Genomic DNA, 24,527 nt, shown 5'->3' with positions numbered 1-24,527 from the left:
GCTTTCCAGCAGTAAAAAACTTAAACAAACAAACAAACCCCCCCAAAAAACATTGCCAAAGTGTAGCTTACAAATCAGCACACACACATAGAGGAACTTTGTAAAACATAATCCTCATTCAAGATGCCAATGATTCTAAACATGGACATTTCCACATGAATAAACATGAGAGATAAATAGTAATGGCAGGATCCACTTCACCTAACTGGAATCAGCAAAATGTCAGGCATCTAGACAGTTACCTCTGCAGTTAATGGTGAGCAACAAGGGCTTTGAGAGGACAAGTAATCCTGTGCTACAACAAGCACATAAGCTGGAACAAATCACCACATGGCAGTGCTTTTCTTTCTCTACTCACGATGGAAAGAGTTTGGAAATCTAGTCCTTGTACAGAGGTGTGTGAGGTACTTCCCTCAGGAAACACAGCAATAACATCTCTGTCACAGCCTCAGGTAGCAATAGCCAAGATCACAACATCTAGGTAGAGGTGGATCATAGCACACAGGCAGCAGTTCCCACTTGATGGGCTGCTCTCATTCCCTGCTACATGGAGATGCTTAATCCTTTAAAAAAAAGAAAGGGAGCAACTGGCACTAAACAGCCATGCCTTTGCCCACCAGAACAGTACATGCAGTGGTTAAGTAGCATCAGCTTGTAACAGGCTTAAATCTGTGGGTTTTAAAGTTGTGGTTTGCATTTTGGCAGAGAGATTGTTTGAAGCCAACCATATTTGGGGCAAATACCACAGCTGAAGGTGTCAATTCCAGACTGGAAAAGTGGCTGTACTTAAAATATAGACCAGGCTATGCTGGAACATTTGGGATCTCACAGCATTACGATAACTAACCAAATGCCCAAACGCATAGTTTCTTAGTGAAAGTGGAAGGACTGGAACGCTAAAACAGCAGCTCCATAACCAAAGTTCCCATGGGGGCTGTGTGGCTGAGCATTCAAATTAGACTAAAATCCTGGCATCCCTCTCTGCTCTGACAGAGGTGAGGCCAGGGCCCATTTAGTAAAAGCTGTGTTAGGGTCTACAGTCCTCAGATGAAAAAGTTTGCACCCTGGCTAAAAGCATAGTCCTAAGGATGGTCATTAATCACTGTTGTTCTCTCTGAATACATCATCTTTGGAGTATCGGGGGATCTGGCCAGCTGTATCAATTGTAACACAGTGTAGCCAGTAAAGTGTAATGCATTTAAACATAAGCTGCTCAACATATGCTGCACTGGACACCAGAGATGGTGAGGACTTCTCTAAGCTGGCTACACAGTTATCGGAAAAGTGCTGATTTACTCATTTCCAACCTGCTTTACTGCTCCTGTGTTAACAAACTCCAGTTAGCCTTTTCTAATCCTAAGGTCAGGTTGCATTCCAGGAACAGTCAATATCAGCTGTATTTAACAATTTGTTCTGGCAGATTCTGTTGATAGATTCCAATGTTAGCAGAGACAAAAATACAACACCAAGGAAATACATATTAAGTCCATGAAAGATGTACATTATTGATCATGTAAATCCAGAGACAACACTAAAGAATGGAAACTGAACGAGCTGTTTCCTGAAATAACACTTTAGACCATGACCATTTTTGCACCATACTTATCTATTTAAAGGGATGTCGAAAGCTCTGTGCCTCAAGGCAATCCTCCCATTTGCAGAGAATAACTATTCTTCATTCTTTATTTAGGATTTGATTTTGCAATTTCATACACAAACAGCCTGTTCTAAGCAAGTCCACTGACAGTGAGGCAGTCGCTTACGTAGGCAGAGATTTTTCTCGCAGGAAAGGGTTTGTAGGCATCTGTTAGTATGTGTGTTCCAATTAAATTTACACTTAATACTGTAGTCTCTTAATTAATCTAACAACCATTTCAGCTCATGTAACAAGTACCCTTGAAATACATTTTTATTTTTACCTGCGTTAGGACTTTTAATACAAATGGAATGATATGGTCCTAAGCTACCGTGTGGTATTAATTTGAGCTCTAGAATGTCAACAGAAGAAAAGGCAGTTCATCAGGGTAACAAAATGCTTCATTATCAGTCTGCAAAATACACATGACATTTAGAAGACAGTGATCCTCATACCCTTTTGAACTTTTGCAAGGATCTGATACAAAATGGCCTCAGCAACTGGTAGATTCTTGTAGCTTTGGAACAGAAAGCAATTGGCTCCCATCAACAGTCTTGTGACCTACAGTGTGGTTAACACGGGACCAAACACCCTCCTGCAATGATACAGCCCTGGGCATCGGAAGTCCTCATCACACTCAAGGCTCTTAAATTCATGACCAAGACATCGTCTCACTAAACTAAATTACTTGGATTTGGGGATGTTTCTCAGAGAGATATAAAATATAATACAAAATTTTCACTGATCAGCAAGTTAGTTCAAGTTAATTATGCAAGTTGACACTTTAGGTAGCACTGGACATCTTCAAAGAGCAGGCAAACATTAAATTAGCTTTGTTGCATTTGTATGAAGTAGGTACGTGATTGTAGGCTTATTTTTACATCAGGAAAACACGGAAGCTGAAGTTGAAATTATTAAAAAGCTGCTGTGTTTTTTTAATCTTCCTTCCACAGAAGTCAATGGAAAAATTGTCAGTGCCAGATTTGCATTTCCATAGGGTCCCTTTATACTCCTTTGGTAGGGCAAAAAGCCAAGTTTTAAGTATCTTGACCTTGCCCAGGCAGTGTAATGGAGCCTCAGTGGAAATAAGAATTAGGCCTCCATCGGCTTGAATAGGGATGGATTTACATAAATGCTATGTGCTTTTGAAAATTCTACCCACAACTGGATTTGACGAATATGACACAACAGGCTTATGGCAGAGGCAGTATGGCAACTTTGCCTGATGTTGAGCACTAGACCAAATCAGTCCCTCTGAATATGTTTCTAGCTTGGAAGAAGGCTCAGTCACACAGAAATCTTTAAATTAAGGATATCTTAAAAATTGAAATGGTATACGACATTTGATCCAATAGTTCTGTTGATTATCCATTACCAAATTGCTCAAACGTAAGTGCTGTCTGTGATAAGCTACTTTTAGGGGAGAACAAGATAGATATGCAAAGGGTTCCCACCATTAAAAGATCCAATAACCAAGTTATTTCAATAACGTGTGTAAAAGATGGACAAAGGTTAGAAAGGCTGAAGAAATATTGCAGAAATAAGATTCAAAGGATCCCGGCTAAGAAGATGGGCCTGTACGGAGCATAGAGGCTACCTACCCTCACTGGATACCAACAGACTGCATTCACTCTCTAAGGATATTTAATTCCTCTAGCTGCCAGCACAATTAAGGCTAAGGAATGCCCTGCATGTGAATATATATGTATGACTTCGGACTGAAATGCTGTCTCGAGAAAACCACCCAAGTTTGTTTAAAATTCTATCAGTTCAGTAGGTTGTTCCCTCCATCCTCCCACTCCACCCCCAACCAGCAGTTACACTTTAACCATGTATGGAAGAGATTTCAGAGGTCTGAGTCATTAAAACCTACAGAGAATAGAAGAACTTGGCAAATATGAAAGAAAAGCATTTTAAATGGCTCTGAGACAGCCTGCTCTCCCTTGCTACTGAAGATGTGATGGATGTGTTGCCATTTCTGTGTAGGAGCTGGTGATCTGAGGTTTTGGACAAGTCCATAAACTTAATTACATACAAATGTGCCCCCTAAACTGTTCAAATACAAATTATCATGTCAAAAACTGCAGGAAACCTTTTGATCTTGTTAAAAAACGACAAACAACAACAAACCCCCCACACTCCAATATCTAAAGTAGTAGTCTTGTGTGTTATCTGCAGACAAGCTTCCTGCCAAGTATTCTTGTCCATGCCAAAACCTGTGGTTATTTTTGGATAGTTTCTTATTTACAACCTTATTTCTTATTTCATGCGCATGAAAACGCCTTTTTTAAGAGTTGTTGATCGCATGAAAAGCTCTAAAACATCTCCTCTCACAGCACATGATTTACTGGGGAGAATATTACAGCAGTCTTCCTCTTTCCTATAAGAAACAGACATTTCAGGAAGAAAAAAAAATCCAACACAACACTGAAGAAAGATCCAGGATACAGGAAACATTGTGTAGAAGCTTACACAATGATAAGACATTACCCAGAAGTATGTGGAATTTACCATGGACAACATCCTGCTCCTGGTAATACTGTAAGATGCAAAGAAAGCTAATGGATATGTTTTCTCCCCACCCCTCCATAGTTTAGAAGACATTTATCCACGCATCTACCAGATTTGCCTTTATGAAAAACAGACTGTCTGATGATGCTCACTTTCAAACTTTTTAGGATATTCCCATTCAGAGTGTTGCTAAGTAATCACAATTCAGTGTGATATTTCCTCCCTGAAGATAATTCAGCAGGACTCAGATTCTCACAGAGCGCATTGAGGAACTGGAATTCAGGAAATCTGAGCTTTATTCCCAGCTTTCTGCAATCACTGCATTAGAGAGTACTGTCTCATTTTCTCAATTAAAAAACAGAACTAAACCCACCAGTCTCTTTCTCAAACATTCAAAAACTTGGTTAATACTCTATAAAAGCTTTCCCTTTTATCACCATGTTAAGTACTCAGTCTCTCCACCTGAAAACAACCAGATTTTGATATTTATTTTTCATACTCTCCCGGAATATTTCAGACAACATTTACACCAATTCAACCTCAACATGATTATTCAAAAGCAGAGACTCCACTTACTACCGTGTCATTCCAGAATAATTGATTTCAAATGCAGTTAGTCCAGGTCTCAGTTCTATTGCTGTAAATCCAAGTCATGCCCCTCATCATGGAATCTGATCCATGACAGTTCCTGCAGCCATACAGATCCCAACCAGAAAGTGTGCCTTCGTCTGCCCGATCACAAAATAATTTAGGAAGGGCAATACAGAGAAATACAGATCCAAAGTGATTCCCAGTGCCATTTGATTTCTGACAGCATCATTAACAACTCCTTTACTTCTATGAATCCCACCTTCTCTCCTACCCCCGCCATCCTGACTCACAACAGGAATAAATTGGGGAAAATGAGAATACTGCATACATTGAAAGAAAAATGGACCTATGCCTTTTAATTACTTCATGGATGACAGTCTTTCTATGCATACTGTCCACATCAAACTATATCATTACAGATAATTAATACTCTATTCTTCATGAAATTCATTCATTTCATAAAATCTTTAAAGTGTCACTCCCACATCAAGCAGAAAATCATACATTTAAATAATACTCTCTATAAATCTTTTACCATTTTACCCTCTGTCTCTTACTCGTTAACGAGAACACAAATTTGCTGTTCACACATTTTTCTTCAACTTTTTTACCCCAACACCAGAATCAGTAGAGTTGAAAATTATTTTGTCACACAGAACATATCAGAACACTGAGTGAGGATGAAAACTCTGAAGAGGTATCTAGGAGCAGGCTGCTAAACAGGTTAGCAAAGATTTGAATGCAAAAAGCTCCTCATTACCTGGAAAAACAATGAGATATAGACAAAAAAAAAAAGAGAGCGGTTTCAGAGTTTATTCTCTCTAAAAATTAAGTGGGTCCTACAAGTCTTGGTTGCTCAGAACATACAACTATGGAAATTCAGAAACTAATCAAGTCAGGGGCTGGATGGGGTTTCTTGTACAACAGGACACCCCTAAGTTATGTATTCTTGGCCCTGGGGAACCTGCCGCATACAGAGCCAGATTTTAATTGAATCTTTAATTGAATTTAATTGGTCTTGTGCTAAACATTACTGCAGCTTGCCTAGTAGGGGACATCAACACATAAATCTCTGATTCCCTCCTTTCAGATATTACCAGAAATTAAAAGAAGAGACAAATCTCTCACTTCTATGGATTAACTGGAGTAAAGTGAAGAAAAACAGACATGCTCTATGTGACAGATACAACTCATTTCTAATAAAGCTTTCAGTGGTTCTTTAATTCAGCATATGGCTTTTGTATGAATAAATATAGATGAAGCATTTACCTGAAATAATGTTTTCATATTTCAGTATTTTTATCACAGCATTACCTAAAGGTCCAGTTCAAATCCTATCCATCATGTGCTAGGTGTGTATAAGACTATACTCACTAGTTCACAGCCAATGCAGACAAACAAAGCGTTATTACATTCAGAGGTAGGGAAACTGAATGCAGACAGATACAATAACATGCTTGAGATCACATGGAGTGCATGCCACAGAGTTAAATATTAAACTTGCTCCTCTTAGTGAGCCCCAGTTCACTGCCAAAGCTCATTTTCATCTGCCACAGGGGAGGTTGGACAAGGCTGCTGTGCCCATTTATGCCTGCATCTAGTTATTACTCTCACTTGTTGGCCATGGACCATAGGTGTGGAAGACAGTAAACTGTCATATGCTGGTCATATAGAGAGGATATTTTGAATAAGGGGAGACCGTTCAGTCACCTCAAAGGAGTCTCAGGGGAAATCTCTGCTGCAGAACAGGCAGAAAGCTCTCTACAAGGTGCTTTAAAAGCTATTAGCCACACTCCGGGTTCTGGCTCTTCCTCTAAATGACTGTCTCTGTTGAACTGTTTGCCTTAGGAAGTTCTGGAATAACAAACTTTGTCGTTTAAATTTCAAGAAAATATTCTGGAAAAGCTTAACAAAAAACTGAGGCATGGTATTCAGAGCTACTCAGCCTCCTGAGCTCAGACCACTAGCAGCCATCTCAAGCCATTGAGGGGAGAACTGGGAAGGCACAAGTGCTGAAGAAGGCCCTGCAGAGCTGGACCCCACATGGAAGCAGCAGCAGCCTTTATTTGCAATAACATATCATGTAGCTCCAGCCTTTCAGAATGATCATAAATTACTAAACAAGATGATGAATACCTAAAGGAATCAAAGTTGAAGTCAATCATGAGAAAGAGAGAGGGTTACTATCTTCAGCTATCACCCAAATCTACCTAAATCAAAGCGGTTTTTAAATGATCCTGGAGTTACTGTAAACTCTATCTGTGTAATTTAATCTTTGTTTTCTCAACTACAACAGAGGGGCTGCTCATAGCCTGGAGCTATGTCAGAATGGAATGCAGATTAACTGCAGTTTTAATTCCTTAACCCAGAGCATACAGAAGAACTCCGGTACCCAAGAGCAGTAGCTGGGCTGCTCTACACAACACAGGCTAACTGTGGCCACAGGAAAGCCCAGAGCACTCATACCCTGCTAATGGGGAAGCACAGGTTATTGGCTGCCATGCAAGTCTCAGGTGAGGTGAATATTGCAAGGACAGATGCGGGTGATTACTGGAGTAGAATGAAATTGGAAAAGGAGAGTGAAGATCCTGCCCTGGTATCAACCACAATGCTTGTCTTAAAGCCCAAGCATCCCCATACTGGGAGACTGGAACTTTTGAAATGAAACTAATTCTCCTGTAATTATGCCAGCATAACTAAGAAAGACCTAACCCTAGGTCTCATTTAAATGTTCTAAATGTGCTACGAATTATAGAGTCAAATCATCAAGTTTGAGACTGGCCCTAAATGGTTCCAGCTGCAGCTGAGAAATCTAGAATTAAACCCAAACTTTAAGTTTCAAAGGCTTAATGTCAGCCTTGATTTTCTGGTACATTAAGGCAATAATTTAAGCCCAAAATTAAGTTACTAAGCAGGCTTGAGGTTGAGCCCATCTTTACTTTCAGTTTTAGTAAAAAAATTCTCAACTTGAATTTGCAGTTATATGTATGGCATCTCTTTTACTTTTGTTTTGGGATGTTCATTTGGGGAAATTTAACAGGCAAGAGATGCCTATCTGAGAATGGAATCAATCAGGAATGCAGTTACAACAGAAAGAATTTCAGCAAACCATAAAAGAGAAAGACAGGAAAAAAGAAAAGCCTAGTATAAGAATAGTCCAGCAAAATGCAACTGTAGTGAGTTTGGGCTGTTTCCCAGTACTCCAGGGGGAATTCTGCTATTTGCTGAGTTTAGTGAATGTAATCTAGTGCAGAAGGAAAAACGGAGGGGGGGGGGGGGCAGAAAATGCTGCTGCTTTCACCATTTTCTCAGTTCTATTTTGTATGAGAAATCATATAAAAGACAGAAAGATTATTGTATTACTGTGAAAGCACACAGAAACTTGCAAAACAGATGTTCTCAGCACACATAAGAAGGACTGATTGGACATTGAATAAAACCATACAACCAGAATGAAAAAAAATAAAGTCACTCAGCAGGCAGAGATGAATCAAGAAACAGGGGACACGAAAAGCAGTTTGGAAATAACATCTGCAGTGGTAAGACAGTCTCATTTTGTTATAAAATAAAGGGGAATCAATGCTTTCCAGTACACTTTATAGACAGACAACACCATTTGAGTTACTTTCTTCCAAGAATCTCAGTATGCAACTTTAGGGAAATTAAAAATCATTTAGAAGATATAAAAACAGTTAACAGGAAATATAAAATGAAGTGATTCAAACAGAATCTACCTCCAAAACCAGCAGATACTCCACAAGTTATTTATAGCAGAAAATTTAGAAGAGATGGGAAAGATCTTAAAACTTCTGAGGTTTTAAATACTTACTTCTTGCAGCCAAAATCACATCAGTGGAATATCCAGGAAAATTTTAAAAAGATTGCATTAAGGAGCATAACTAGCTGAGAACATGATGTAGCCTTTCCTCTGGACTGTCCAGCCATAGGCACTTACTCATTCAACAGAAGCACAGAGCATAATACTGTAGTGCAGCCTTTTACATAGCAATGCCAAAGAGGGGAGAGGGAGGGAAAAGCCCTTCCCCAAAGATTTTAGTTCAGCCCACTCATTAAAATACAGAGTGGAAACAGCTGCTGCAGAAAGGAAGAGGATGTCCAGGCTATTTTTTATTAACTTTCTTAGGTGTAAAATGGTTTCATTCTGGAAAACACATAAGAAAAATAATTTTTCTTTTGAATGTCACTCTTCCTCTGTACTGCTCTTAAAGAAAGTGGCTCTAGCTCATCTTAGCAGTAAGTACAGCATAGTCGCTCCCCATTTTCAAAATCATTACATCTTATTAGAGGAAAACAGATTTCTAACAGACACTCCCTCTCCCCCCTGCAAGGACTAGTACAAGCACACATGTGCTATGTAGTGCTTAAGTCTTCACAAAATGTAATCAATTCATCTTGAGTGACTTCCCACCAGTAAGTCCCAAGCAAACAACAAATACAAGCTCACAGATAGCAACATTTAGAATTGATAGCATGCCTCTTACAGATAAGCACCTCAATGCTAAAACCAGATAAGGAACAGAGGAAGGTGGTAAGAACAATGAAAGCTCCTCAACTGTTTGACATGGAGACACTGAATAAACAAGGATTCTTCAGTCTATGAGAAATTGTGAAATGCACCAAAAATGCTGATCTGAGAATGGTGGCTGGTAACACAAAAACTAAGGGGCACCAAAAGAAATCTTCAGGCAGTTTTAAAACAAACAAAAGGAAGCTATTTTTTACATCCTGCGTAATTGGATTGCAGAGCTCATTGCCCAGGATCTTGTGGAGGTCTGCTCTGTGAGCAAGCTCAAAAAATGAAACTCAAAAACAGTGAAAGAACAAAGCTAAGCTAAAACTCTTGACTTGGGAAGTTATCAACCACAAGTCACTAGAAGGGGCGGATATCTCATATGAGGTAGCAATTTAAATTTGCCGTCTACATTAATCCTTCCCTTAAATGGGTGACACTGAGCACTGCCAGAGCAGCAGACTGCATTAGAAGGATCTCTGAGACACAACTGTGCCCATTCCCAAACTCATATTTGTCTATTTTTCACAACACTCCTTGATGAGAAATTGTCTGTATTGCTAGATCCATTTCTCAGATAGGGAATTAACTATGCACATCAGGGCCCAAAGCAGCACAACTCTTTGGAAATTCTGACGACTAACCACAATTCAGCAGTTAAGTAACTATCCCTAAATGTCATCCTGAAGTGACTTTGTACTTCTAAAGGGCAACACCTGAGGTGGCCTGCTTCTCAAACCTCTGCACTTGTGACTGTTCCCTGTTCACTCCAGTATAACAACTTTCAGGAGTAAAGTTACTAATGCACGCTGATAGTGAAATCCAACTGTAGCAAAAGCTATTTTAAATACATATGTGCTTTTTAGATATTATAAAATAGCATTTTTCAGTGTAAGCAAGCTGCATGTTCTTAGAGCAGCAGTTAGCAAATAGTTTGTGCAATCAAGGTTGTTGTTCTGGTGGTTAGTTTTTGGTTTTTATTAATAAGAGACATACTTTAAATATACCCTTGTAGTGGCCAAGCATTCATTGCGTGGTAAAAGGTGTAACTTCCCACTGACCTTGCTGGTTCAACAGCTGGTCTTAATTAATACCGAGAAATAAGATACTTCTATGCAAAACAAGTGAACTGAGTTGAGATCCTTTTCATATAAGGTCTGAGAAAAGCAGACAGAAACTCTGCTTCCCTTCTCTGCTCCTAATTTTAAACAGGGGCTTCATAGCTGTTTGTCTGTCTTGGTGTGTTTAATGTTTCCTGGAGGCCTGCAAAGGCATGCAAAATATTTTAGTTCAGGGCCTCTATATGGTTGTAATAGAAAATAGATGTCTCCTTTAAAGAGACGGGTCAGTATAGAAACAGATTATCTGAATGACAGCAGAGTCTTAAGCATTTATTTCAAAGGGAAGGAAAAGACAGATAAATATTTACTGCTTTCCGTCCACATCGTAAAATATAGATGCTGCCTATTTTTGGTTAATTCTTGTCTAAGTAATCCAAGTTAAGGTCTGATACTGTTCTCTTTGTCAGAATTTGTCTTCATGTTAAAAAGAAAGTTCTGATGCCATCTTTGCCAGATAGTTCCTTTAAATTGCAGAAGAGACTCACAAAGAGAAATGTGGTTTCTAAATCCTGGGCTGGTTAAGGCTTTATGCTTGTACAAGATGTGTGGTCACCAGAAAGAAACAAATCACAGACTTTTATGTCTGCCTGAGAAAATGCATGTTTCCTGTGTAAGGCTTCACACTATGTTGAATTAGCCTTCTGGAAAAATTCCGAGTGTTTTAGTGCTAACGGGTTGAAAAATGGTGGAGACACAAATGTAAAGAAGGGTTTGCTTTCATTCCTATCCCCTCTCTTGCTTCACACAACCTGAAAAATAAGTACCATCCCCTCCTCAGCAGGGTAGAGGATGATAGAACAAGAACAGACATTCTTTCTTTCTGTACAGGCCCTAGTCAACAATCTTCAGGTCCTGATCTTTGATCCATTTGTGGCAGCAAACTTTGATTCCTGACAAGTCCATCCTTTCTCCCTTTCACTTTATAATGTTTCTACTGCTAGAGAACCAGCAAAACTAAAAATAACTCAGGACAATTTACCTTTCCTAGATGCAGTCTTACCTTCCCTACCTCAAGACTTGACTAAAAGGGTTGAGATCTCTCTTCCTCACCCCTTCTTTCCCTTTTTTAATTAAAAGTTGCATGGTAAATCAAGAGGAATCAAGAGCAGCTTACAGCAAATCTCATTATCTTCCTTTAGTCACAACTACACCTCTTATGCAAGAAGACATTAAGGAAATGACTGATGGAGTAAGTGCAGTAGATGCAACTCAGTGGAATGCTGGTTACTGAAACAACAGCCAAGGGGCAACCAGATACTCTGTTCAGTAGATTAATGAGAGATCAATACACTGATGGGACATATTCTGGGATTCTTCTGTGTCCACAGGCATTCCTCTTCATAAAGCCACTTCATAAAAATCCCCTGGAATTAGTAGACTTCTGACAATTCAATAGCTGGATAGGAAGTCCCTTAGGTGTTACAGAGGAAAATGGTCATTCAATAAGTGCTGTTCTGCTCTGAACAAGTACCTTAGCACAAAGCCTTCAAACACAAGTGTTTTTACAGATAAGGAAAGTTGCTATAGTGTTTGAAGGTGCAAATGGATAGCCTTTAACATGCCCAGTTGATGAGAGTTACACCTGCATTATGAGCTGAAACTGCATAACAAATTATTGCAGCAACTGCAATCCAACAAGAATATTTTCTGTGCAGTTCCTCTGAGTTTTCATGTTGTCTCGTTTAAAAATATATATTCTTTTTTTAAAGTAATAAATCAGGTTTGTGATCACTGAGTTTCTCCCAATTCTGTTTCCTCCTTATCCTCTTTTCCACTGAGTGGAGCAAAGAGATGAAAAGGAAAGGAGAGCAAAGCTATTTAGATTAAGAAGAAACAGAAAGAAGAACAATTTCTCAAGGAAACAAAGGGATTTCAAAGCTGAAAAGTGAAAACTTTCTGTCCCGTTCTGAAAATAATGCAGTTATTTGTGACCTTAAAACTGAAGATATTCTTTTGCCACATTTTGTTATACAGTCTGGATCAGCAATTGTCTCCTTCTGGAAACATTCACAATTATTTTAAATTAAATACTGAGAGGGAGAGGTGAGTTGTAATATAAATGGACTGAATGGCCAAATGCATCAAAACAACAACCTTTTGGCTTTTGGTTCTGGAATGGCATGCACTGTATTACTAGTGATGCTACTGTCTCTGGAAAATTCACAGTGATTTTATTAATACCTGTAATTATTAACTTAAGACACATAAGGTTATTAACTTTGGCTTTAGACCAATGTTTCTATGACATAATCAGGGGGTTCCCAGGAATTTCCCAATTTCTGCCACATTTGACTCTTTCAGGCCGTTTCTACAGTCTACATTGAAAAACAGCTTTGTGCTTCCACAGAGACAAAGATCACTGAAAAGCTGCCAGTTGACAACATCCAACCTGACTGCTCTCACCACAAAACCCTAAAAGGTAGTAAAAGGCCACTGCTCCTTAACTAGCACGTGCGAGCAAATCCGTGGGCCTCAGAAATCAGACCCAACACTAGGCTACAAGGGCGATTCTGCTGGATAAGCTCTCAATTCCCACTTTCAGCCTAACAAGCACTAGTAAGTTCCTCAGCAGTGCTACCTTTTAAAAAAAATAAGCACTTTCTTAGCAAGTTGTCAGTGCCCAGCATTTTTCATGACTGTAGAACATAAAGATTCATTTTCACTAAGGCCACCAGAAACTGCAGTGCTTAAACTGAAGTCCCATGGGATATTTCAATACCCACTCTGAGCACAGAAGGTTCACATTTCTCAGGATCCATTAAAAAAAATGCACATGCTTTATGGAACCAAACTGAGATTGACATAACTTGGAAAGCTGGCAGGCTGAAGCAATGTGATCAAGCATCTCAGATGCTGAGCAGAACCTCAACAGTCTCAATCTGTTCTTTGGATTGTGAAGCCTCTCCCTTCCAGCTCCCTTCCCCACCCACTCTGAAAGCACTCTGCTTTGGGAGTGGCTCTTCTCACCAGGGAAGCGAAACTTTCTTTTAATGTGGTTCATGGAAAGTTTAGTCGGTTTTCTTTCTCCAGCCCACCTAGGCTGGAAAAAAACATTAGTCTCAACCAAAATCCAGTATAATAACTCTGCCCATCTGCCCATCTTTTCAACTTGCAAGGAAGCAATCCCACAATTGCAATTTCTTCTGGCTGATTATGGGAATGGTGGTGCAGCATGACCACAGAAAGAGCTGTACTGGGATTGTTTGAGCATAGTTATTGTAGAGCACTTTGAGATGCTTTCATCCAAAAAATGCTTTTATGGAAACAGGGATTAGATCAATTTTAGGGCATTTGCAGTCTCTAAGTATAGGAAGAACTATCAATAAATTCAAAGGGTAATAAAGACAACTGGATGCATAGGATGAATTTTATTTAACTTGCCTTTAGTGATACACCATGGGATATAGAAACTGATCTGTGGAGTATAAACAGTACAACCCCCAGGCATAATAAATGGATTTATTTCTGATCCAAAGTCTGCTATCAGTAACATGTATCCTGTTATTGCTTGCAATGGGCTTTGGATCAGTCTCCCATGAGCACCATGTAAAGGATATGAAGTCAGATAACTGGATAAACAAGGACAGTGTAATTTCAGCAAGGGGGGGGAAGAAGAAAAATTACTTTGAAGAAAAAAAAGACCTGGGAGATACCACATATTATCAGATTACTGATTTACATAAAACAAAAGCCTTTACCAGTACCAGAAGCCTCAGGGTCACATACAAGAAACCAATCAGCAATTCTGGGGAAGTTGCAGCTGGGTATCCCTCCCATTTGACAAAGGCACAAAACAGCTTCCTCATGTCAGTGAGGCACCATTTTATCTTTGCTGGAGAAGTTTTTAGCTGGATTCATTATCAGTTCACCTGATGTTACATTTCACATCAACACCAGAGCTAACACAGAGTAAGGGTGAAGCTGGGGTAGGGGTAGCGTGGGGCATATTCTTTCAGTAGCAGCCAAGGCTTGGATCAGTTTGCACCAGTCATGAAACCACAGATCCACAGAAGAACTTGAAAGATCTTCTGCAGTTCAGTGCAACAAAGTAAAAGCCAAGATAACTCAGGTTCAGAAAACCAGTTATTTGGGAACAAGTAAGATTGTCTGTGCTTCCAGAGCAATCTACCAGGCACTTCTGAAGACCTAGAAACAAATTGACTGAATTGACTCACAAATGCTCTGCTTGAGGCCAAGTAAAGAACCTGTAGTAGAGTAAGAAGCACAGTCTGGAAGCCCTAACCGAGCACCTTTTCTCTTTGGCTGACTTACTGTTCTCTAGACAGCTCATTTCTCTCCTGATTATAGGGTGGTATCTCCCCCTCCACAGAGGACACACCATTTCTGATAAATCATTCTGTATGTTTACCACCTACCCTGCTTTCAGCACGAGTCCAAAGCACCCTGCTCCTTTCCCTGAGAGGAGTCTAGGTTAAAGGAAGTACACCATCCACAGACACTCCAAATTTTCACTTTCAGTCTAGACCAGAGAGGTGTCTTGGCCATAAAGTTGCAGTCTAGGTCCTCCCTCTGCCTATTTCTTTGATTTGGCTGAAACCTTATCCTAACACTGCCTCCTCTCCTGTTTCTCACTGCAGCCCTGGTGGTCCCTGCTTGCAGCACAGTTGCTTCTCCTTCCCTCCTGCGTAAGCTTATTTCTAAAATGCCTCCTTGGAGCAAATGTTTCCCATGTGTTTCACCCTCTGTTTTCTTACCCACCCCCAACTTTTCCAATGCAAGTAACAGACTATTGCCTTCATCTTCCAGATCCAACCCTAAAACAGTGCAAGCACCCCTTAATCAACCTGCCCAGCTTGGTTCTGGGGTAAGCAAAAAACAACAGTCTCTACTTTTTCCTCTATGGTAATACATGGGCAGGAGACAAAAACAAGCTTTAACCTCAGCACTGCCTTTGGTTCCCATTTCACATTGAGATGATTGGCTTTGATATTTTCTGGTTTCCTTTCATAATTAAATTTTATTTCTTGGAAATATTTTGTTAAACAGGATTAATATCTGCATCATTTGCCACTTTTCCTTCTACTTCATCCTTCTGTTTTCTAGCTGCCATTAAAGTCTTACTTACAGGTACAAATCTTAAGTTTATACATACTTCACAGGTCCCCTCCCCCTTCTCTGTGACATTTCCCTCTCTCCATCTGTCTTTCCTTGGACCAGTGCCTGCAGTGGCAGTAGACTTTTACACAAATTACCTTCGCTCTGCTTCATGTCTCAAGAACTGGTTTCAATATCGGGCCAATTCAATCTAGTTTCACAAGCTTATGTTAACTGTAGATCAGACCTAAACCAATACACTCCAGCTGGACTGGTACTGTAACACCCCCATTTTAAGGTACTAGAACTTCCAGTCACTCATATGTAAGGACAGGTTTTGTGGAAGAGGGACGGGTGCAGCATTTGCAACCCCTCCTGTGCAATATTATGTTTCTCTGAGCAGGCTGACTGACTTTAGGCCAGGTCCTGAACACCATCATCGGTTTGCCAAAGGAGCACAAAACTGCATGGTCTGGTCAGCCAACCCTGCCCCAAGGAAGGGGTGAGCATCAGAGTATGCAGCGCTGGCAGCTGCCAACAGAGAGATCAGCAGAAGAACCCAAGCACCTAGCAACCTGAAACTTAAGTCATGCAGATTTTGTCCATACCACACAGTCCACAAAATACTTGTCGATAGGGATTTCATTCTTTAAAGTCCTGACTCCGGTCTCAGTCTCAAGCAGGGAGTAGCTGGTAGCTGTGCTGGTTCTCAGTGCCCTGCAGCCATGGCACTTGTCCCTCTCAAATGGCCTTGAGCTAGCGAGTTGGCAGGCAGGGTGGGCAGCATGACCAGCCCCCTCACTCCACTGGCAACTGTAGTGGAAAACAAAAGCTGGTGGCAGGACATCCCTTTTCTGACAGCATTACTCCTGAATTTGCTGTCTCCATGCAAGTAGCTCTCCAGCACGTGATTTCCCACATTGCACAAGTGCTCCGATAAAAATTGTTGCATTCAGCCAAACTTTACTAACTCCTCTGATATCTGTATATTAGAAAGTACTGTGAGAGTGAGAGAGAGCAAAGAGAAGTGTAATGGTCAGAGAACATTAAGTGTAATGCTGGGTAAAGAAAAATTTTACTTTCTAAATGCCGCATGCAGATTTATTGCAGGGACAAAATGGGTGTGTAGGCACTGAAAAGTTCTAAGCAAACACCTTCAATTCATTTTCAGCCTTACCCAGAGTCCTTCTCCAGGACTTGAGCTGTACCACTTAACTTTCTGGTGTTTCATAATACCAAAAGGTTACATTAATGCTACATATTATTAAGGTTGTATACTCAAGAAGACTTTCATTATGCCGAGATCTCAGATGAAACTTCAAGGCACCACAAAACAAAATCAGCAGAAAGGTCCATAATTTTGTAGCACTGACATGAAATTTTTTTATGAGCCACCAAGAACTTGCACTTACTAGTTTTAACAGGTGACAAGCTTCCCAGCAGTATGGGCAAGATTGAATGCATTTTAATGATGAATCTGGATGTGTCAAAACTGTTGTGAAGCCCTGCTACTCCCAGTACTGCCAACAGAGAGCAAGGAGGAAAAGTAGCAACTGATGGCACTTCTTTCTCAACACTACCTACCTCACTGCTTCATGTAAGCTTTCACTTTGACAGTTTTAGTTTTACCAGCTAGAGAGGACATCAGGGGTTTTGGGTTTTGGGTTTTTTTTGTTCTTGTTGTTGTTGTTTGTTAGGGGGATTGTTGTTTTTTTTTGGCTTGGAGCTTTTTTAGGGCTATCTAGTGCCCTAGACAGCTCTGCTCAGAGCCAGCCCCTGTTATAATATCACTTTTTCTCTCTTCCTATACAGTCTACTAGACTTACAGATTTATTGAGATTCTATTTGGCTGGAAGCTCATTATGCAGTGTTTCCTGTAGCTCCCATATAGGACACATTCCAGGCAACAGATAAAAATATCTGTACCACCCTTTGTTTTTCAATTCCTTGACACTGCTGTAAGAAAAAAAAAAAAAAGCTTCCCAGGTGGAGCACAGAGAAGAGGAAAAAAAAGGTATAGAGCTCCAAATACCAAAAGGTTAAGAGAAAACACTTGCATTTTGATCAGGGCACACCAAAGTAACTATATGTACTGCTTTAAAGACACAGACTTGCTCAGACTTTATTCCATTCTGTCCCATCCTCAATATCTGCAAGACACTTTCCATCAGGTCTGCATATTGAAGACATTGCCTGAGTGTTAAAAAGTGGCAAGAGAAAATTCTTCTATCCATACCTGACCATTTCATATTCAAGCTTATCTCACAGCTAACAACTTGTTTTCCATTCTTTACTACCTTCTAGACTTGTTATCTTGCCTCAATTCCTATTTACACTCTTTTTACACCACCTGATTTGTTAGTTCCTAGACCTGCAAATCCCCTTCTCCAGTCACCACCGTCTCAGAAATCACTTTTCCTTCAAAAGTTTCTCACCCTTCCTTCTATAAGCAGCTGTGCTGTATGTCATTATCTAGGCAGGATTTAGACTGATGACTCTACAGTGCAAAGAACAGGCCTTATTTATGTTTGTGAATCCTTGTCTAACTTTATGTTGCTGTATAAATGTTTAATAGGTACTAATGCATTTGCTGGAACACACTAATACTCAGTGTACTGTTTGGATACAATCCTCGCTGACTGTCTGAAGCTTCTGGAATTAAAAAAAATGCAGTTGTTTGGTGACACTGCAGTTTCAAAGTGAAAGGATCCAACTGTTGAAATAGTCCAATGAACCATCACAGCCCTGGAAATGGCCTTATTTACTGTTCCCATGTTTGGATCAGGATAGAGTTTGAAATCTCAGTACTGTGGACGTGAGGCCGTACTCAGTTACAACCACTGTACCTTAACTCCTCTATCTCCAGGCCCTCAAGGTCACGACATTTAAAAAAATATTTCAGATCTTTGCTTTCTCTTTAATGTTGGCTGAAGAGTCTAGAATGGTCCCATCCACTTTTCACACTGGTCTCAGTATGATTTCCCTCTGGGTTTGACTCTATCACGTCCTGTGTAGCATTAATTGGAAAACAGAAACCCCAGTAGCAGACCAGATGCAGAGTTTTTATTTCAGGGACCAAATAGAAGCTGTGATTCACCAGTGACACCACACAAGCAGCGACTGCTCAAGCAAACAGGGAATGTATGATGCCTTGGCCTCAGGGCCAGTGAATAAAATACGGTGATGCTAACGGAGAAATTCCAACAAGGCTGGCAGGGGAGTCAGGCCTTCATGTCATCTAGTCTAACATTCATGGAGACAAACAAACCACATCACAAATTTCCACAATTAGTATGAAAAGAAAAATATGGGGTTTGTTCTCTCTGTACCAGGTTGCTCCTAAGGGTGAGATTAGAGACAAGTCTTATCCCACAATGTCAACAATTTGTGCACTGTTGCCATGAAATTCAGAGCTAGAAAGAATCACTGTTGTGGCATGTTCGTAGGGGCTCTGAAACAATGAGCGCTGGATGGTGCCCATCCAGCCATCCACTTTCCAACACTGCTTCCTACAATCAGGTTCTCTTTCTTATTAATTTTAATACAGTTTCAATGATAGTATTCTTAATGTCTTATCCTTGAAAGAGATTTGACCAAGAGATGAACTGAGAAGGTTTTCACAATGGCCAGTGTGCACTAGGAAAGAAAAAGCTATATCTCATGGAAGCAAGTCTAAGCAAACGTCAACTGTAATAGAAAAAACCCCTGTAACAGTGAAATCTATTGAACTTTATACAGTTTCTTCCATGGCATAAAACACACTCCACCACTTCAGTCATTTAAAAGTAGATTGGACCAAGCAGTACAAAAATACATTGCAGGGCCACAGCAATATCAGCACAGCAGTAAAAGAGCTAATACCTTCTTTTCTCTCATGTTCAGGATTATGCATGACAAGATTTCAGTACTAATCAACATCTATTTACCTGCAACCAATGCAATTTTCAGAGTTCAGATTTGGTGTAAATTCCTATCTGTCTGGGAGGAAAGAGGCACACGATTTATCAAGTGGTAAGCGTTACAGATCTGAAGGGAGGTGAAGGAGGGGCAAGGCTGCTTAGTGCAAGTGAGTTAGGGACAGAGACTTTCAGAAAGATCAGAACAGAAACACTTTAGAAAATCTGCCCCTATATGACTGAAAGCTGAACTCTTTACAGAAATTCCCATTCAGCTGCAAGTGTTCAGCTCTTGTGGGAAAAAAAGGCACCAAAACCTGTCCACAATTCTCTACCTACTGAAACCGGTGTCAGGAACATCTCCCCTGAAAATGTAATAATTTTCATGAGCTTTCCAGCTCATAAAATATCAAAGCTCACATGTGAGAGGATTTTCACAAGAGAATGTTTTATTTTGCCTCTAAATAACACAGTTTCAAGTTATAGAAATAACCAAAAAGATAGTAAACTGAGCAACTAATCTTATACAATCAATTCAGAGCTCACAGCTTGTAGGAACTCCAAACCTGTTGCTGAATGTATGCCCCACTATGAATTAGTTTTGTCAAGGAATCCAGACCTAATTCACAATGTATTTCTGTAGAAATAATAAAACTTCTTTCAGAGACATTTTGCTTTGTCTCTGGCTCCTTCAAAATGTAACAAGCTCAGATTCAGATATGATTAGACTACTTTGCATTCATTCTGGTACTGAAAGAATTTATGATGCCTTGTATATTCACAGAAAAGTCACATCTTCAAAAGGTTTCAAGCATGAACTGCTAAGCCTTGGGGACTAAAGAGCCCTTTAAAACTGGGGTCAACTAGGCATTTAGATTCAAAAATAATAACTAAATCCATTTGGAGACAAAGGCCTATTGTATACCAGTCTTCCAGGAAAACCCATGGGTGGTTGAGAATTACTTGGGAAAACTTTGCGGAAATTAATTCTGATTCATTCTCAGTTCTTTCTTCCACACTGAAAAGAGGGATCTATGGAGGCTGAAAAGCATTGGTGAGTTCACCCAGGGTCAGGGAATATCTGGCTTTCCAAACGAAGAACTAGAAAATGTTCGTAGTTCCTGGGACACTGAAAGAGAGAACCAGAACCTTTCCTGCCCTTGGCTCACTGAGAATCTGGGCCACCACCAGCTCCAGCTACAAGGGGGTGGATGTACACTTAGAAGGTACTGCAGGGAGTACAAATTGCAGTTGTCAAAGCTTATGTGGTGCAACAGTTCAAAGGAACCACATCCTACCCTCTGCTCAAGAGGAAGAAAAAAAAACCCAAAAACCACCAAACCAAAAAAAGAGCCCCACTGTTCCTCATCATACATTACTTTCTGTTATTAGGAAGACACTGTCAAGCTGACATGTACATTAGAAATCAGAATTTTACTCAGGAATTTTGTATTTTTTTATATATATAAAAATTAATCATTAGGCTACATAGTTCTTTGCACTAGTTTTAAAAAAAAGAAATATCATGTTATAGTAGGGGCTTTTACAGTTATCTTTTTAGAAAAACACTATTGTTTACTCTTAACTCTGCAATCATATGTTAATAATTATCACCACGAAAGCTATTTCAATTCTTCCAAGTTATACAACAAACTAGACAGTAAAGACAGCTTTGAAGCTTTGAACATCAGGTTCTTATTTACTATGTTAGCCTATTTTTAGGTCAAAATTTTACACACCTGCTGAAAGCACTTTCTCTACATCACGCAGTTCTGGTAAAACTGCTTCAGGTACCAAGCTGCTGAGGAGGAGCTGTATTATCTTGATTCAGTGCCTAATTAGAAAACAAGACACTCTTACAGAGAGCTAGGAGAAAGACTCCCAGACTTAGCAGGTGGAGAAGACAGTGCTTCCATTATGCCACGTTATTTGCTCAGGAGTGATAACTGAGTTAGGGTATAACCTTGGGAAATCATTAATTAACAGACATTCTGAAATCAGTGTATAACTGCTATTAAATAACTGTTGTTGTTCTTGAGCCTCTGAAAACAAGGGTTTACCTACTATCTACTATCAGGCAGCCCAAACTTGAACATCACTTGCAACAGTACACAAGCAAGATGGTCACTGTTGTATGAATTAACCTGAATTCTCAAGCTTAGTTCTGATTTGATGCAACTCTCCAGAGAAGACCTTTGTACTGTATTTGAAATACTGCATTCAAAAATCAAGGAAGCAGTCGTCTTCTGCCAATAACTTTGAAACTCACTTTCCTGGAAGTTTCCATAGTGCAATTTAGATGAATACAGAAGAGAGTAACAGTGCGTAACATACATACCTTTGGCAGAGCTCAGAGAAAGAGAAGCCACAGCTCTACAGGTATTTTCTGGACTCCTACTGGAAAATAAAAAAAAAAGTGTCATAGAATACAATAATCTAATGCAGCTGTTAGAAAAAATGAACAATAAAATGCTTTCTCAGTCTAAAATAAAAGAAACCACCACCCTGGGATAAGCAAGAAAATTTGACAATTATTTCTAGCCCATCCAGTTCAACTAGCCTTGTTATCTTTTAAAGCTAAGAGTCACCATTTGCATATGAATCAGCTTTTATGAGGCAAGAGCCTCTGTGTCTAGATGAAACCCAAGGCAACATCATGTGTGTTTATCATTCTGTAAAGAGAAACAGTGCCAAACTTCTGCAACACCCACTTAAGCTGCTGAAATCCAGAGAACTGAATGTGCTGCTGTTAGCATTTGGAGTCAGGGATATGTTTTTATCTAATACATCAGACACAGACTCATTTGGTGACAAGAAAGGACTAGATTCTGTAATAGGTTAAAATAGAGACAAATATGAAAACACTCTGTATGCAACTTATGCACAATAACTTCTCATCATATTTGAATTTTTTCAAGAGCGTTCAAAATTTTCTAAAAATACCATGAAAGTTGGTAAATAGCTAAATTCTCATAGTTTGTCACATAAATGACAGCCTGATTGACGGATATGAATGCTCTAATACTACTTTAACTATGTTGAGTTTAATACGAAGTTACATGTGAGCCAGGACTAGGACAAACGTTCTTATATACAACGAAATCTGCTTCAGAACTTTGGCCATTATGATTTAGTCAGGTGCCTTCTTACTTGCCAAGGACACAGCCTGTGGAAACCTATATGTAGGGATACAGTGGGTGTGCCAGAGAGCCAGGTCCCTCCTGTGGACATTATGCTGCTGCTTCTCCATCTTGCAGTCTCTCAGGAGAGTCCCTCCTCCTGCCTGAAGACACTGGCCTTTGCCTGTCTTTTCCTCCAGAAGAAAAAATTGGGAGCAGAGCTGCCTAAAAAGACAGTTCTGCAAAAGCTGGAGTATTTCAATGAGATCTAAGCCCTCTAGAAGATCTGTTTTAAGGATCTCTGCTCAAGGTTAAAACTCATTTTTTCTCACCTCATTAAGGCCATATAGTGGGAACCCACCCAACAATCTCCCTCATCCACAACAGGCACTTCTGTACATGTTTTCAAGAGCAGGCAATAGCAGCTGGGAAATTCACTCTCTGCTGCTACCACCAACAAGGACAAACAATTAGAAATAGCAGCAAGCGGTGGAATTAAATTTGTACTCTCCAAGTCTAGTGTGGATGATACAAGCAGGGCCCATGCTCAAAGCTGTCTTTCACTTCATGCTACAGAGTCACAGGACAGGTAGAGCTCAAAGTTTTGCATCATCATTGTATTTAGATCCCGATAAGGGAACATTTATGCTTTCTGTATATTCCCAATGAAAAGCTGTCCTCAATACAATAGATGGTGCTTCATTGCTTTTCAAATGGTGGATCAGTAGATATCTCTGGATGGGAAAAAGACTTCTTCCCAGTGGGAAGGGCATAGGACGAAAAGTATTCATTCAGCTGGATATATATACCATGTCCAAACTTCCCTTTCTCATACTGGAAGTTTTATGTGTGAGTCAGGACAGCTGTAGTCCCGAAGCAGAAGATAAAAACAGCAGCTCTCCAAGACACCTTCTGTCACCAGAAAGGACTCCTAACCACAGTGGCAGGTAACCCCTCACATAAAGATCAGTCCATTGTCCTGTGCAATAGAAGCCCTTCTGGGGAGCTGCTCTACAGTGGGTGGACGGCCTAGTACTTTTCTTCACTATGATGTTGGTGAAGCATTGGAACTGGTTGCTCAGAGAAGTAGTGGATGCCATGTCCCTGGACATGTTCAAGATCAGGCTGGATGGGGCTTTGAGCAACCTGGTCCAGTAGGAGGTTTTCCTGTCCATGGTGGGGGATTTGGAACTAGATGATCTTCAAGGTCCCTTCCAACCCAAACCATTCTAGGATTCTACGATTTTCTATCCTATTGATCCTTTCTCAATCACAAGATTTATGCATCTGTTGATATGCTCTTGTTGGTCCTCCAGTCAATGAAGAACTTTTCTCTCCCTGTTGCTCTGAGAAATAAAATGCCTATCAACTTTCCTACCTCTTCTACCCTCTCAGAAAGCAATATGTCTCACTGCCTACCGGAACTCAGAAGTAAGGACTGGGGCTAGGAACACCCCATCCCTTTTCACTCCATCTTCTCAGTTTCTGAGCCTCATTTTCCTCAAGAGTCAACAGATAAAGCCCACCACCCATAACCATGTCATAACACCACTGGGCATAACGATCAGATACCATGTGGTACCACTGATACCCTAAAGGCCCTTTCACCAGCATACATTCTGCCTGCATGCCTAGCTTAGCTGTGTTCCTGTGTCATTCAGTCCTTAATTTTACACTTACTGTCTGTGAAGTGAGAAGAGTAACCCTATTCTACCCAATTTGGGCACTAGGGTGTGTTGGCATCCCTACAGAGGAACTCTAATAAAGAAAAAAGAGAGGCATACCAGCAATGGCACAGCTATATCTTCCATTTCAGTCCTATACTTACTCTGGATCTAAGCTATCCAATGCCTATCTTATGCTCTAATGCCAATGCTGTTATGGAAAGTACAGTTTATTTTCCACCCTGCCTTAATTTATGATGGGCAAAAGCTGACTACAGGTTACCTGTAATGTGACAAACTTGGATTGTTTATCTGCACAACAGCTTTAAACTCAAATCATGCCCTACCCTCAGCCACACAAATAAATGCCTCTGGAAATAGAAACAAAACAAGAAGAAACAGA

The 24,527-nt window shown here is 40.1% G+C and overlaps 1 protein-coding gene across 3 annotated transcripts in view; it reads right to left on the bottom strand.

Moving 5' to 3' along the window:
• SORBS1 (sorbin and SH3 domain containing 1) overlaps positions 1 to 24,527 on the bottom strand; it is a 167,222-nt gene that overhangs the window by 103,146 nt on the left and 39,549 nt on the right. Inside the window, exon 2 of one of the 3 annotated variants that reach the window (XM_064663717.1) lies at positions 21,680 to 21,738. The gene's annotated coding sequence lies outside the window, so the exon portion shown is untranslated. Of the gene's footprint in view, positions 1 to 8,567; positions 8,692 to 21,679; positions 21,739 to 24,527 lie in introns of those variants that run through there. The other 2 variants (XM_064663718.1, XM_064663720.1) reach the window with 2 other exon arrangements.

The sequence above is a fragment of the Pseudopipra pipra genome, chromosome 8 (assembly GCF_036250125.1).
Source record: "Pseudopipra pipra isolate bDixPip1 chromosome 8, bDixPip1.hap1, whole genome shotgun sequence".
NCBI classification, from domain to species: Eukaryota; Metazoa; Chordata; class Aves; order Passeriformes; family Pipridae; genus Pseudopipra; species Pseudopipra pipra.
The sequence above is the reverse complement of the archived record's forward strand: the minus strand, read 5'-3'. Positions and strand labels throughout refer to the sequence as shown.